General features: G+C 43.5%; 1 long non-coding RNA gene across 2 annotated transcripts in view; it reads left to right on the forward strand.

Moving 5' to 3' along the window:
- LOC140190761 (uncharacterized) overlaps nucleotides 1-14,254 on the forward strand; it is a 76,856-nt gene that overhangs the window by 31,704 nt on the left and 30,898 nt on the right. The window contains exon 2 of one of the 2 annotated variants that reach the window (XR_011883678.1): nucleotides 11,999-12,150. The exons of the other annotated variant lie outside the window; for it this stretch is intronic. This is a non-coding gene — a long non-coding RNA (uncharacterized lncRNA). The remainder of the gene's footprint in view (nucleotides 1-11,998; nucleotides 12,151-14,254) is intronic. 2 annotated transcript variants of the gene reach the window in all.

Genomic DNA, 14,254 nt, shown 5'->3' on the forward strand with positions numbered 1-14,254 from the left:
AGGTACATAAAATTATGAGGGGTATAGATAGGGTAAATGCAAGCAGGCTTTTTCCACGGAAGTCAGGTGGGACCACAACTAGAGGTCATGGGTTAAGGTTGAAAGGTGAAAAGTCTAAGGGGAAGTTGAGGGGAAACTTCTTTGCTCAGAACAAGCTGCCAGAACAAGTGGTGCATGCGAGCTCAATTTCAACATATAAGTGAGGTCTGGGTAGGTACATGGATGGTAGAGGTGTGGAGGGCTATGGTCCCGGTGCAGGTTGGTGGGAGTAGGCAGTTTAAGCGGTTCACCATGGACTGGGGTTGCTTGAAGGATCTGTTTGTGTATTGTACTTTTTTACCCCTCTGTGAAACTGTCTCAGTAGATCACTGTTATACTCAGACCAGGCAGCATCTGTGCAAAGATAGAGTTAATGCTTCAGGTCAAAATTCCTTTGTAAGAACGGGGAAAGAGTTAATGTGACGTTGTGAAGAAGGTGCGGGAGGGGAGGAGGGGAGAAAGTGGATATTTGTGATAGAGTGAAGTTAGGGTTAATGTCAGGATAATTTGAGGTCACTTGACTAAACTGCAAGTGTTATTGAATGAACATGAACGCAGGTTGCCATAGCTGGGAGGGAGCAGTTCTGTCCGTTGTGCCTCTATGCTTGCTGCCTGGTTGCTGAGGGTCTGAAATGGAATTCAATATTGTGCACACATCAGCAAAAATCCCTTCTGATGGAATGAAATCATAATGATTGTCGATACTGAGGAACTCCTGCTGTGGTGACTGGCCTTTGGCAAGCACAGCCAACTCATGACTCCAATCACTGGAGTTTTGCCCTCTATTCATTGACTTGATTTTAGCAGGTTGCCTAGGTTACGGCTCACTCTAGTCTCACTTTTGGAATTCAGCCTTTCGTTCCATGTTTGGAACTAGGCTGGCAAGAGTGCGTCACACACACAAAAGAAAACTCCTCTTTATTTTTTCTTACGATTACTGACGTCATACCAAGCATACCAGTGCCCAAGAAGAGCAAGGTGAGCAGCCACAATGACTATTGCCCAGTTGTGCTCACGTCTGCGGTGATGAAATGCTTTGAGAGGTTGGTCATGGCCAGACTCAGCTCCTGCCTCAGTGGGAACTTGGACTTGCTGCAATTTGCCAATCTCCACAATAGGTCTATAGCTATGCATTGTCACTGGGTCTCCACTCAGCCGGGGATCAGCTGAACTATACCAGCACCTACTTCAGGCAACACACACAAAATGCTGAAGGAACTCAGCCAGGCAGCATCTATGGAAAAGAGTAAACGAGTTGACATTTCAGGCCAAGACCCTTCATCAGGAATCATCTTTGTGTGCCTTCCTCAGGCTGCTGTTTATTGGGTTCAACACTATCATACACTTGGTTCTAATCAACAAGCTTGAAAACCTGGGCCTCTGTTCCTTCCTCTGCAACTGGATCCTGGACTTCCTCACTGGGAAAACACAATCAGTGCAGATCGGAAGTAACATCTCCTCCTCACTGACAATGAACACTGGCACACCTCAAGGGTGTGTGCTTAGCCCACAGCTCTACTCTCTCTACACCCACGATTGCATGGCTAGATCCAGCTGAAATTCCATCTATAAATTTGCTGATGGCACAACTGTTGTTGGCAGAATTTCGGACGGTGACGAGGAGGAGTAAAAGAACAAGATAGATCAACTGGTTGAGCGGTGTCGTAACAATGACCTGGCACTCAATGTCAGTAAGAGCAATGAATTAATTGTGGACTGCAGGAAGGGGAAGTCAAGGGAACACACAAGAGGCCTCATCGAAGGATCAGCAGTGGAAAGGTTGAGCAGTTCCAAGTTTCTGGATGTCAGTATCTCTGCAGATCTATCCTGGGCCCAATACATTGGTGCAATTGCAAAGAACATATGACAGTGGCTATATTTCATCTGGAGCTTGAGCAGACTTGGTACGTCACCAAAGACTCGCAAATTTCTACAGATGTACCATGGAGAGCATTCTAACTGGTTGCATCACCATCTGGTATGGAGGGGCCACCACCGAATTTGGCAGTAATACTATAAGACATAGAAACAGAATTAGTTCATCCAGGCCTTCAACCCTGCTCTACCATTCCATTATGGGCGATATATTATTGAATTTACTTACATCCTTCACATACATGAGGAGTAAACATCTTTATGTTACGTCTCCATCTAAATGTGCAATGTGCAATCATAGTAATTTATAATAATATAACAAATAGAACAGTCAATGTACACTCAAATCAGCGTGAATTCATCAGTCTGGTGGCCTGGTGGAAGAAGCTGTCCCGGAGCCTGTTGGTCCTGGCTTTAATGCTGCGGTACCACTTCCCGGACGGTAGCAGCTGGAATAGATTGTGGTTGGGGTGCATCTCAACACCAGTCTCCTGCTTTCTCCCCATAACCTTTGGTGCCCTTACTAATCAAGAACCTATCTACTTCTGCTTTAAATATACCCAACGGCAAGGCCTCCACAGCTGTCTGTGGCATCGAATTCCATAGGCTCACCACCCTCTGGCTGAAGAAATTCTTCCTCATCTCTGTTCTAAGTTGTGTCACCCTATTCTGATGCTATGCCCTCTGGTCCTAGACTCCCCCATTACAAGAAACATTCTCTCCACATTCACTTTATCTTCACTCTTCAATATTTGAGAAGTTTCAATAAGGTCCTCCCTCATTCTTCTTAACTCCAGTGAGTTCAAGCCCAGAGCCATCAAATGTTGTTCATACATTAACCCTTTCATGCCTGGAGTCATTCTCATGAACCTCCTCCGAACCCTCTCCAACGCCAGCATATCTTTCCTTAGGTAAGGAGCCCAAAGCTGCTCACAATACTCCAAGTGTGATTTGACCATTGCCTTACAAAGCCTCAGCACTGCATCCTTGCTCTTATCTTCTAGTCATTTCAAAATGAATATTAATATTTCATTTGCCTTCCTTATCACTGACTCAACCCGCAAGTTATTCTTCGGGGAATTCTGCACAAGGACTCCCAAGTCCCTTTGCAACTTTTTGATTTTTGAATTTTCTCTCCATATAGAAAATACTGTACATCTTTATTCCATCTACCAAAAGTGCATGACCATACACTCCCAATACAGGTACAGAAGCCTGAAGCCACACATTCAGCGATTCAGGAACAGCTTCTTCCCCTCTGTCATCTCATTCTTAAATGGACACTGAACCTTTGGACACTACCTCATTTCTTTTTAATATACAGTATTTCTGTTTTTTGCACGTTTTTTAATCTATTCAATATACGCATACTTATTATTTATTTATTTATTTATTTAAAAAATCTTATTTTTTCTTTTCTATGTTATGTGATCCAGCTGGTGGCTTAGTGGCATCAGTGCCAGACTTCGGAAGGAAAGATCCTGAGTTCGAATCCAGCCGGCTCCCCTGCACGCTTTCCATCCGTGCTGGGTTACGAGCTGGTGATCTCTTTGGAAACTCACCCGGCAGAAGGCAATGGCAAACTACTGCTGTAACTTGCCTCGTACGCGGTTCCCCACTATGTCAGAGAGGCAATGTCAGTAAGAGTCATCTGCTAACTGGAGAAACTATGTACGAAACTATGTACCTTTCCTTTCCTATGTTATGTTTTGCATTGAACTGTTGCTGCTAAGTTAACAAATTTCACGTCACATGCCGGTGACAATAAACCTGATTCTGATTCTGATACAGTACTCCACCTAACACTTCTTTCCCCATTTTTCCATTTTTCCAATCTGTCCAAGTCCTTCTGCAGACTCCCTGCATCCTCCTTCACCTATCTTTATATTATCTGCAAAACTGGCCACAAAGCCATCAATTCTGTCATCCATATAATGTGAAAAGAAGCTGTCCCAACAGACCCCCGTGGACAGCACTAGTCACTGGCAACCAACCAGAAAAGGCCCCATTTATTTCCACTCCTTGCCTCCTGCCAGTCAGTCAATCTTCTACCCATACTAGTATCTTTCATGTAACACCATGAGCTCTTATCTTGTTAAGCATCCTCATGCGTGCCACCTTGTCAGAGGCCTTCTGAAAATCCAATTAAACAACATCCACTGACTCTCCTTCGTCTATCTTGCCTGCTATTGCCTCAAAGAATCCAACAAAGTTGACAAGCAACATTTCCTCTCAAGGAAACCATGCTGACTTTGACCTATATTGTCATGTACCTCCAAATACCCTGAAACCTCTTCTTTAGTAATGGACTCCAACATCTTCCCAGTTACTGAAGTTAGGCTAAATGGCCTATAATTTCCTCCCTTTTGCCTCTCTCCCTTTTTTGAGTGGAGTAACAGCTGAAAATTTAGAATCCTCTGAAACCATTCCAGAATCTAGTGATTTTTGAAAGATCACTATTAACGCCGCCACAACCTCTTCAGCTACTTCTTTCATAATTCTGGGGTGGAGACAATTTGGTCCAGGCGACGTGTCTATCTTCAGACAGTTCAGCTTTGCCTTTCCCTGAGTGGGCTCAGCCACAAGCTGCTTTAAAAAATCATGTCATAGACATTCTACCAGTTCCTTCTCTTGGGATCCAGCACCAACCTGATTTTCCTCATCCACTGCATATTGAAATCCCCCATAACAATTATAACATTGCCCCTTTTACTTGCCTTTTCTATCTTCCATAGTAATTTGTAATCCACAACCTGACTACTGTTCAGAGATTTGTATATAACTCTCATCAGGGTCTATTTACCCTTGCAGTTTCTTACTCTACCCACAAGGATTCTACAGCTTCTGATCCTATGTCATCCCTTTCTAAGGATTTAGTTTCATTTTTTTACCAATAGAGCCATGCCATCCCCTCTCCCTACCTGCCTGTCCTTTTGATACAATGAGTATCCTTGGATGTTAAGCTCCCAACTATGATCTTATTTCAGACACAATTCTATGATGTCCACAACATCAGACCTGCCGATCTCTAACCATGCTACAAGATCAACTACCTTATTCCGTATACTGTGAATGTTCAGAATCTTCAGTATTGTATCTACCACCCTTTTCGATTTTACCTCCATGTTACGCTGCAGCTCATCCCACTGACTGGAATTTTGCTTTGTCACCTGCCTGTCCTTCCTCATGGTCTCACTACACACTGCCTCTCGTTGTATACCAACTGCCCCACCCTCAGCTCTATGTCTGGTTCCCACCCCCCTGCCAAATTAGTTTAAACCCTCCCCAACAGATCTAGAAAACCTGCCCGCAAGGATATTCGTCCCCCGTGAGTTCAGATGTAACCCATCCTTTTTGTACGATTGTGCCTTCCCCAGAAGAGATCCCAATGATCCAGAAATCTGAACCTCTGTCCCCTGCATCAATTCTTCAGCCATACTTTCATCTTCCGTGTCGTGATATTCTTGCGTGGCACAGCTAGTAATCCAGACATTACTACCCTGGAGGTCCTGCTTTTCAGATTTCTACTTATCTCTCAATATTCTCTCTTCAGGACCTCCTCGCTTTTCCTTTCAAGGTCTTTGTCCTGTCTTCTTCCCATAACCTTTGGCACCCTGACTGATCACGCACCTCTCAACCTCTGCTTTAAATACACCCACAAGGAACTGTCTCTAACTGTCTCTCTCTGATCCCCTGCTCAATAAAAGCAGTCAGTTTAGATGTCATCCTCTCTGTGTAAAGAAAGACTAATACCATTCAAGTCCATGTTAAACTTCATTCCTCTGATCTTAACCCTAAGCCCTCCTGTTGTTACTCCTATCAAGGAAAAACGATTTTGACTCTCTACCCAATCTATGCATATCATACTCGCATCAGATCACTCTTCAGTCTCCTGAATACCAGCCTACCCAATCTCTCCCCATAGCTGAAGACCTCCAATCCAACCAATATCCTTGTGAATGTCTGGGACACTCTCTCCAGCACAAACACAACCTATAGCGCAGTGAACTGAACAGCACAGAATATTCCAGTGTGACCTAACTAGTGTTTTGTAGATTTTCAATGTAGCTGTTGTGTATTTAGTATTTCAGTGAGCAATCTTGTATAAACATCATCAAGCATTCTTGCTCATTTAAATAATTCATTATGGTTTACATGTACAACTACGTGAATTACATACATCCCCACACTACCATGTGATATGTGTGCACCTCACTTAAAGTAAGCTCAAAGCTAGACCCAGATTTCGGACTCCTGTGTCTTCATTTGAATTAGTTCAATGTTTGAAATTACAAAACATAACAGTAACGTTCCAACTACTGTATTCTCTGCCCCAGACTATGAAGGTGAACATGCCATATGCTGCCCTATCAACCTGAAGAGGCAGACATTGCTGACTGCCCAAGGATAAAGGATTAATCTAAGTTCCACAAGTTCATTTGGTGATCCCAGGACTGATAGTCCTTTAAGTTGTATGGGGAGCCGGGAGTACTACATACTGTCTCAGAGCCTTCCAGAAGCCTTCAGTTCTCACAGATCCAATTCCCCATAACGTCTGCCGGAATCCTGTCTCCTTCAATCAATATTTTCACAGAGGCAAAACAAAACCTTTGCCCTTCCTATTACGAGCATCTGCAACAAATCCATCTTGTCTTCAAGGAAGGTCTGCCTTGTCTTCCCTTTTGCTCCCGATTCCATGACTGTACCCAGTGGGACTATAGCTGAAAGATCCTTGGCAGAGTTATAACCAAAAAATAATATTCTGTACCCCTTGACAATTCTGAATTCAGTTACTGCTCTACCTATAAAAGTAAGCATAGGTCATTAGCACCTGCTTTTAATTAGTTAATATAAACACAAGAAAATCTGCAGATGCTGGAAATCCTAAGTAACACGCAGAAAATATTCCTAACCTTTCTCCTATTGTCCAGTCTCCTCTCCCTTCAGATTCCTTCTTTTCCAGGCCTTGACCTTTCCCACCCACCTGACTTCACCTATCACCTTCCAGCTATGCTCCTTCCCCTCCTCCCACCTTTTTATTCTGGCATATTCCCCCTTCCTCCTCAGTCCTGAAGAAGGATCTCGGCCCGAAACATCGACTATCTATTCACTTCCATAGATGCTGCCTGACCTGCTGAGTTCCTCCAGCACTTAGTGTGTGTGGCAATCATCTGAAATGTCGTGTGTGAAGTCCATGCTGAAACCTTGTTATTGACGGTTTTCCGGATTCGGAAAGAATGCAGTGGAATTTCAGCTGACGATTCGGGATGACCATTGCATGGTAAATTGGTGGTCAACCAAACATGAATCACATGATCCATGTGCTTGCACATCGCTTGGACAAAGTGCCAGTTAGAATTCTGATTGCTGTTTCTTTTAGATATGTTGTATTTTATTTTTTAAATTTTATCGAGCGATACAGCCCTTCCGGCCCACCAACCCCCGAGAAACCCGATTAACCCTAACCTCATCACAGGACAACTTACAATGACCAATTAACCTTCCCTGTAGCTCTTTAGACTGTGGGAGGAAACTGGAGCACCCGGAGAAAACTGTAGCATAGAGGTTAGCGCAATGCTTCAGTGAAAAGGCAACCCGGGTTCAATTCCTGCCACTGCCCATAAGGAGGTGGTGACCACGTGGGTTTCCTCCGGGTGCTCTGGTTTCCTCCCACAGTCCAAAAACCTACCGGTTGGTAGGATAGTTGTCCTGTGATTAGGCTAGTATTTAATCCGGAGATTGCTGGGCGGTGTGGCTTGAGGGACCGGAAGAGCCTACTCCCGCACTGTATCTCAACAAATAAATAAAATCTCGCGCACTCTACGGGGAGGATGTACAAGGACTTCTTACGGACGGCGCCGGAATTGAACTCCAAACGCCGGAATGCCCTGTGCTGTAATAGCGTCGCAATAACCGCTAAGCTACTGCGGCGCCATTTTGTGAGCATTTAATAAGCTTTTCAATTGCATGGTGCTTTAGAGAGCAATCAGTTCATCGTAGAATTTTCAAGCCAGAGTATTTTCACTTGAGAAGGAAGTAAGGGACAGAGTTCCCTTAAGGTTTTGATTGTAATGGTTTCCTTAATATAAGCAGGATATTTATCCTACACACGAGACAGGAAAGTAAGATAGTTGTTTTTCTGTGCTGTTACCAGGATATTCACTGTCCTATAAATATTTCAATTTGGCTATGAGGTTTGGCATCATGTCGATGAAGGGAAATACTTATTTTAGTCACATAGTCAGTGAATCAATTACTTTGCAAGCCACATGTGGATCCGGATGTTCAATCTCTGTTTTTCTATCAGTGATCAAGAGGGGACTGGCTAGTCTGGAGTAAGATAGACTCCAGCAGGTGACCTACACATTGGAGTCGAATTTGTACTTGTTTATACCACTATTACAACCATGATTGTGAGCCAGAATCAGAATCAGGTTTAATATCACTGGCATATGTCGTGGAATTTGTTAACATTACGGCAGCTGTACAATGAAATGCATAATAAATATAGAGGGAAGAGGCTGAATTACATTAAGTGTATGCATAAATATTTATAATATATACCTATTAAATAGTTCAGTAGTGCAAAAAGAGAGATAAAGATGTAGTGAGGCAGTGTTCATTGGTTCAACGTTAATTTAGAAATCGGATGGCAAAAGGGAAGGAGCTGTTCCTGAGTCGCTGGCCAGAACAAGAAATCAGCAATTTTTGAGTATATGCCGAGAATAATCTAGGCCAGGGGTTCCCAACTTGGGGTCCACGGACCCCTTGCTTAATGGAATTGGTCTACAGCTTTAAAAAAGTTGGGAACCCTTGATTTAGACATATTCGCACGTAAAAATTGTGATGGTTACCTTCTTTGGACAAGCTTTTTAAATGCGTTCATTTTGATGCATATAAAATGCACTTAGTTATCAATTCACAGAAACTTAGGCCAGAAGATGCCACTTGGCCCATCAAGTCTGCTGCAGCATTTCATCATGGTCAATCCATTTTCCCTCTCAGCCCCAATCTCCTGCCGTTTCCTCGTATCCTTTCATATCTTGACTAATCATCCTCTGCCTTAAATATACATAAAGAGTTGGCCTCCACAGCCACCTGTGACAACCAATTCCAAAGATTCACCACCCTTTGGCTGAAGAAATTCTTCCTCATCTCCGTTCTAAATGGACATTCCTCTACTCTCAGGCTGTCCCCTCTGGTCTTAGATTCCCCCACGACATCCTCTCCACATCCACTCTGTAGAGACCTTTCAATGTTCAATACACTTCAATGAGGTCATCCCTGAGTTATAAGGAACGATTGAATAGGTCAGGACTTTATTCTTTGGAACGTAGAAGATTGAGAGAAGATTTGCTAGAGATATACAAAATTATGAGGGGTATATATAGATAGGGTAATTGCAAGCAGGCTTTTTCCACTGAGGTTGGATGGGAGTACAACCAGAGGTCATGGGTTAGGAGTGAAAGGTGAGAAGTATAAGGGGAACGTGGGAGGAAACTTCTTCACTTAGAGAGACGTGAGAGTGTGGAACAAGCTACCGACAGAAGTGGAGCTCAATTTCAACATTTAAGAGAAGTTTGGATAGGTACACAGATGGTAGGGGTATGGAGGGCTGTGGTCCTGGTGCAGGTCGATGGGAGTAGGTTCGTCATGGGCCAAAGAGGCTGTTTCTGTACTCTACTTTTCTATGACTCTAAGAAACTGATGCCATGAGTTGACAATATTAATTAGATCACTTCCATTGATAAAATTCGATAGACTGAGGCTATTGTGATAACAGGTTTTTGAAACTCTGTAGGTAACTCAAATAATGGTAAGCGGAAGGTACAGAGAACTTTTCAAACGATGGAAAATGTCTAAATTGACAAACATGTAGTCTTCTGAAGAAGTGGTGTACAGATAAATAGTAAATATTCCGACACCTCTTGAGCTACTAAGGCATGGGGTTCCCAGACAGGGTTCCACGGACTCCTCTGATATTGGTGGGTGTCCACGGCATAAAAAAGATTGGGAAACTCTGTACTAAGGTGTAGACATTGCTGTAGGTGAAAGTGTGTACTTCATTAACAGGAAAGATAGAGTTGATCAGAAATCCACTCCAGTCAGTACTATGAAAAACACAACTGTATATTACAACAGGTCTGCATTCTCCTTCATTACAAGATTTGGTTCCAGTGCTTCAATGCAGCTGAATTTCTGAATTAGAGTAGATCTCTGTGTGTTTATAATTAGGAATATTCAGTACTTTTAAATGAAGATGAATCTTGAACTATTAATACTTCCCAATGTTGCTTGATAAACAACATTATGACAGACTGGAAGTTATTGATCATTCTGAGTGTCATTGCCCAATAAATTGGTGCTGGGTGTTTGATGAGGAATTAGAATAAATTCCAGCCAAGCACCTTGGTACCAAAAACTCCAGTACTGGCTAATCTGGTAATGGTACCAGGTGAATACGCTTGCTTAGGAGAATTCCTAAGCTATGAGCTGCCAATGGACCATTTCCATTTTCTTGAACATCTATTAAATTACATCTGGCAATGTTGCAGTTGCAATATTGCAATATCTGGCAATAGTTGATCCAGATTACGTGATCAGCTTAAAATTATGTAGTTAAAAGGTGATAATTCTACCATTAAGTAAAGTAATGCTTGTTCCAACTATTCAGTCCACCAGCAACCAAGCTTGAATTCTGTGCGGGGACCAATTGACCTCAACCAATTGGCCAAGGAGGGAAAGTAAATCAGCCAGAAGTCCACTTGCTAATTGTTGTTTGGTGACTTCTGTAGATTTGATAGTAGGTCAGAATTCAGTTTAACTGCCTCCTTGGTTGTTAAGTGCATTGATATTCCTCTAAATGAAGGGTTCCAAATCTGGCATTCATGGGTTAATGGTAGGGGTCCATGGCACAAAGGTGGGTTGGGAACCCCTGTTCTAGCTCTATTTAAGAAGGTGGCCACTTGAGTGAAATAATGAATGACTACAAATGCACTGAAGTTGTCACTGACGAGGGCTGGTGTCCACAGAAATAGATGTGAGAAAATAGGGGTTGGAGAACGGAGATGTACCAATCCTATTGATTCTCACTTGCATTGTGAAATGACTGGATAAGGAAAGATGTTGAACATTAAATTTTTTATCAAATTGCCCCTTCTGGAGACATAAATAAACCATGATGCGTCGTAGAACACCACTTGGCACAATGTTCAAAGGTACAACCATCCACAAAAATAGAGGAGTGCCCCCAAACAGTGAATGGCAATTCAATGTTAGAACCCCAAAGTCTCCTCCCCATCAGCTCCCCTCCCTCCCACACGTAAGCAGCAGCAAGCAATGATCCCCCTCACCCCACCGTCAAAAAAGAAACATCGGCACCCGCCACCAAGCACTCAAGCCTGAGCAAAGCAACAGCAAAGGCTTACAGTTACCCCAAAGACTACTTGTTCACCCAGTATTCAACATACCACAGGCTCTCTCTCTCCCTAATAAGGGAGAAAGAGGTGTCTCCATTTCACAGCGAGAGGGGAGACATAACAAACAACTCATTGGTTTATGATGTTAAAAGTCCATTGTGTCGCTTTTTCCGAGCTCTGTGCCCAAAGATCTTGGGTTTCTGGGCACATAGCCGGAGATCTTCCATCTCCCACGACACACTGATATCCTGCCCAGACACTGACTTTCGATCGCCCGTCTCCAGAGCCACGAGATCTTGGCCCTCCGAAGGTGAGCTAAGTTCTTGGGCCACATCCTTGGCATGTCGAATAATGGCCAGTCATGAAATCCCGAGAGTGGGTCCCATTCCCGCAAAGAACTGCAGTCAGCGTGCAACTCCAGGTCAGGGTCTTCAAAAGAACCTTGAAAGGGAAAAATAGAAATATTAAAGATGGGAATAGAGCTGTTTCCAAAGATGCAAGCCGTAATCCTCCCAATCTCCTCCTAATATTCCTGAGATAGTTCATTGAAAACAGCTATCCCAATAGTTTTCCTGTCTAGCTTGTCTCAAAAAAAAACACTCAAATTTCCCCTTTGTAAATGGGAGTCCAATACCCTTGCAAATTTACTTCTCTCACCCTTACAGGCACTGCACCCCACGAGAGTCCTCAACACCCAGAATCCCACCAGAAATTGTGGCTATCCAGAGGGGAGAGGGTACCTTTGATGTCCCTACAATGAACTGGAATTCTAACAGATGCATTCAGGATGAGATCTAATGAAGGTTTAAAGTTCAGAGTAAGTTTATGACCAAAGTCCATATTTGACACCATATACAACACTGAAGTACATTTTCTTGTGGGCATACTCAATAAATCCAATGACTATAAGACTATAAGATATAGAAGCAAAAATAGGCCATTTGGCCCATCATCTGCTCTGCCACTTCATCATGGCCGATCCAATTTTCCTCTCAGCACCAATCTCCTGCCTTCTCCCCATATCTCTTCATGCCCTGACTAATCAAGAATCTATCAATTTCTGCCTTTATTACCCATAAAGATTTGGCCTCCACAGCTGCCTGTGGCAAGTAATTCCACAGATTCACCAGTCCCTGGCTGAAGAAATTTCTTGTCACCATTCTAAAAGGACGCCCCTCTATTCTGAGGCTGTGTCCTCTGGTTTTATACTCGACTATAACCGAATCAATGAAAGACCTCACCAACAGGGTGAACAACCAGTGTGCAAAAGACAAAAAAAATTGTGCAAATACAAAAAGAACTTATAATAATAAATAAATAAATCAATAAATATTGAGAACAAGACAATAAGCAATAAATATTGGGAACAGTCCAGTGATGGGGCAAGTGAAGTTATCACCTCTGGTTTAAGAGCCTAATGGCTGAGGGGTAATAACTGTTCTTGAACCTGGTAGTGTGAGTCCTGAGGCTCCTGTACCACCTTCCTGATGGTAGCAGTGAGAAGAGAGCATGTCCTGGGTGGTGGGTTAAATATGGCTTGCAGGTGTGCATGTGTGAAGTGAACGGAGCAGAGGGCAGAGCACACATCTTTGTGGTGCACCTGTGCTGTTGGAGATTGTGGAGGAGATGCTGTTGCCAAACCAGACTGAGAATCTGGGAGATGTGCCAGTACATCAGAGATCATAGAAGCAAGAGGTGGAGGAAGCCGGCGAGCTGAACCCTGACCTCTTTCAACATTTTCAAAATATAAATAGCCAGTGTGAGAATTTTGAGGGTGTTCATCATGCTGGGGCAATGCTGAGTACAATGCAACGGGAGCTGATCAAAGTGGGGAAAACATTACTGTTTGATAATGGTAATTTGGGAGGCTAATCACAGAACGAGTGGGCCAGAGAAGAGAGCTCATGGGTGAGAGATCAGGATTTCAGCAGAGGTCTAAATTGTGATGTGAGGACACCTGTAGACCAGTGGAGTAGTGAGGAAACAAAGTCCCTAAATAAAGTTCAAAGTAAATTTATTATCAGATATGTCACCATATACAACACTGAGATTCATTTTCTTGTGGGCATACTCAATAAAGCTTTAAAATAATAACCACAATAAAATCAGTGGAAGACCACCCAACTTGGGCATTCAACCAGTGTGCAGCAGGCAACAAACTGTGCAAATACAAAGAGAAAAAAATAATAAAAAAGCAATAGATATCGAGAACATGAGATGAAGAGTCCATGAAAGTGAGCCCTTTGGTTGTGGGAACATTTCAATGATGGAGCAAGTGAAGTTGGGTGAAGTTATCCCCTTTGGTTCAAGAGCCTGATAGTTGAGAGGTTACAGCTGTTCCTGAACCTGGTGGTGTGAGTCCTGAGGGCAGTGGTGAGAAGAGAGCCTGTAGTGGGGATCCCTGATGATGGATGCTGCTTTCCTGTGACATGTTTCATGTAGATGTGCTCAATGGTAGTGGGCTGTAACCACCACTTTTCGTAGGATTTTCCATTCAAGGGCACCGGTGTTCCCAAACCAGGCTGTGCTCTTTCCAAACCAGCCAATATACTCTTCCCCAGCTAAAGACTGGAGGCCCACGGGCGGCCTGTCCTGGCTTCGGAGGCCTGTCTTGGTGGGAAGTGGGAAGGGGACTGGCTTTGCTGTTGCTGTCCTTGTTATGTCCTGTTGTTGTTGTTGTTGCTTGGTGTTGCTCTGCTGAACGTTGCAGGCCTGGCCCACTGGTGCTGGAATGTGCGACGGACTGCTCCCAGCACACCCTTGGGTGGGGAGGTTGTTAATGCAGACAATGCATTTCATTGTAAGTCCCAACGTACAAATCTGAATCTGAGGGAGGGAAAAGATTCTCCCTGTCCCTCCATCCAGGGGTTCCCAACCTTGGGTCCATAGATCCCTCAGTTAATGGTATAAAAAGGTTGGGA

The sequence above is a fragment of the Mobula birostris genome, chromosome 31, assembly GCF_030028105.1.
Source record: "Mobula birostris isolate sMobBir1 chromosome 31, sMobBir1.hap1, whole genome shotgun sequence".
In the NCBI taxonomy this organism is placed as follows: domain Eukaryota; kingdom Metazoa; phylum Chordata; class Chondrichthyes; order Myliobatiformes; family Myliobatidae; genus Mobula; species Mobula birostris.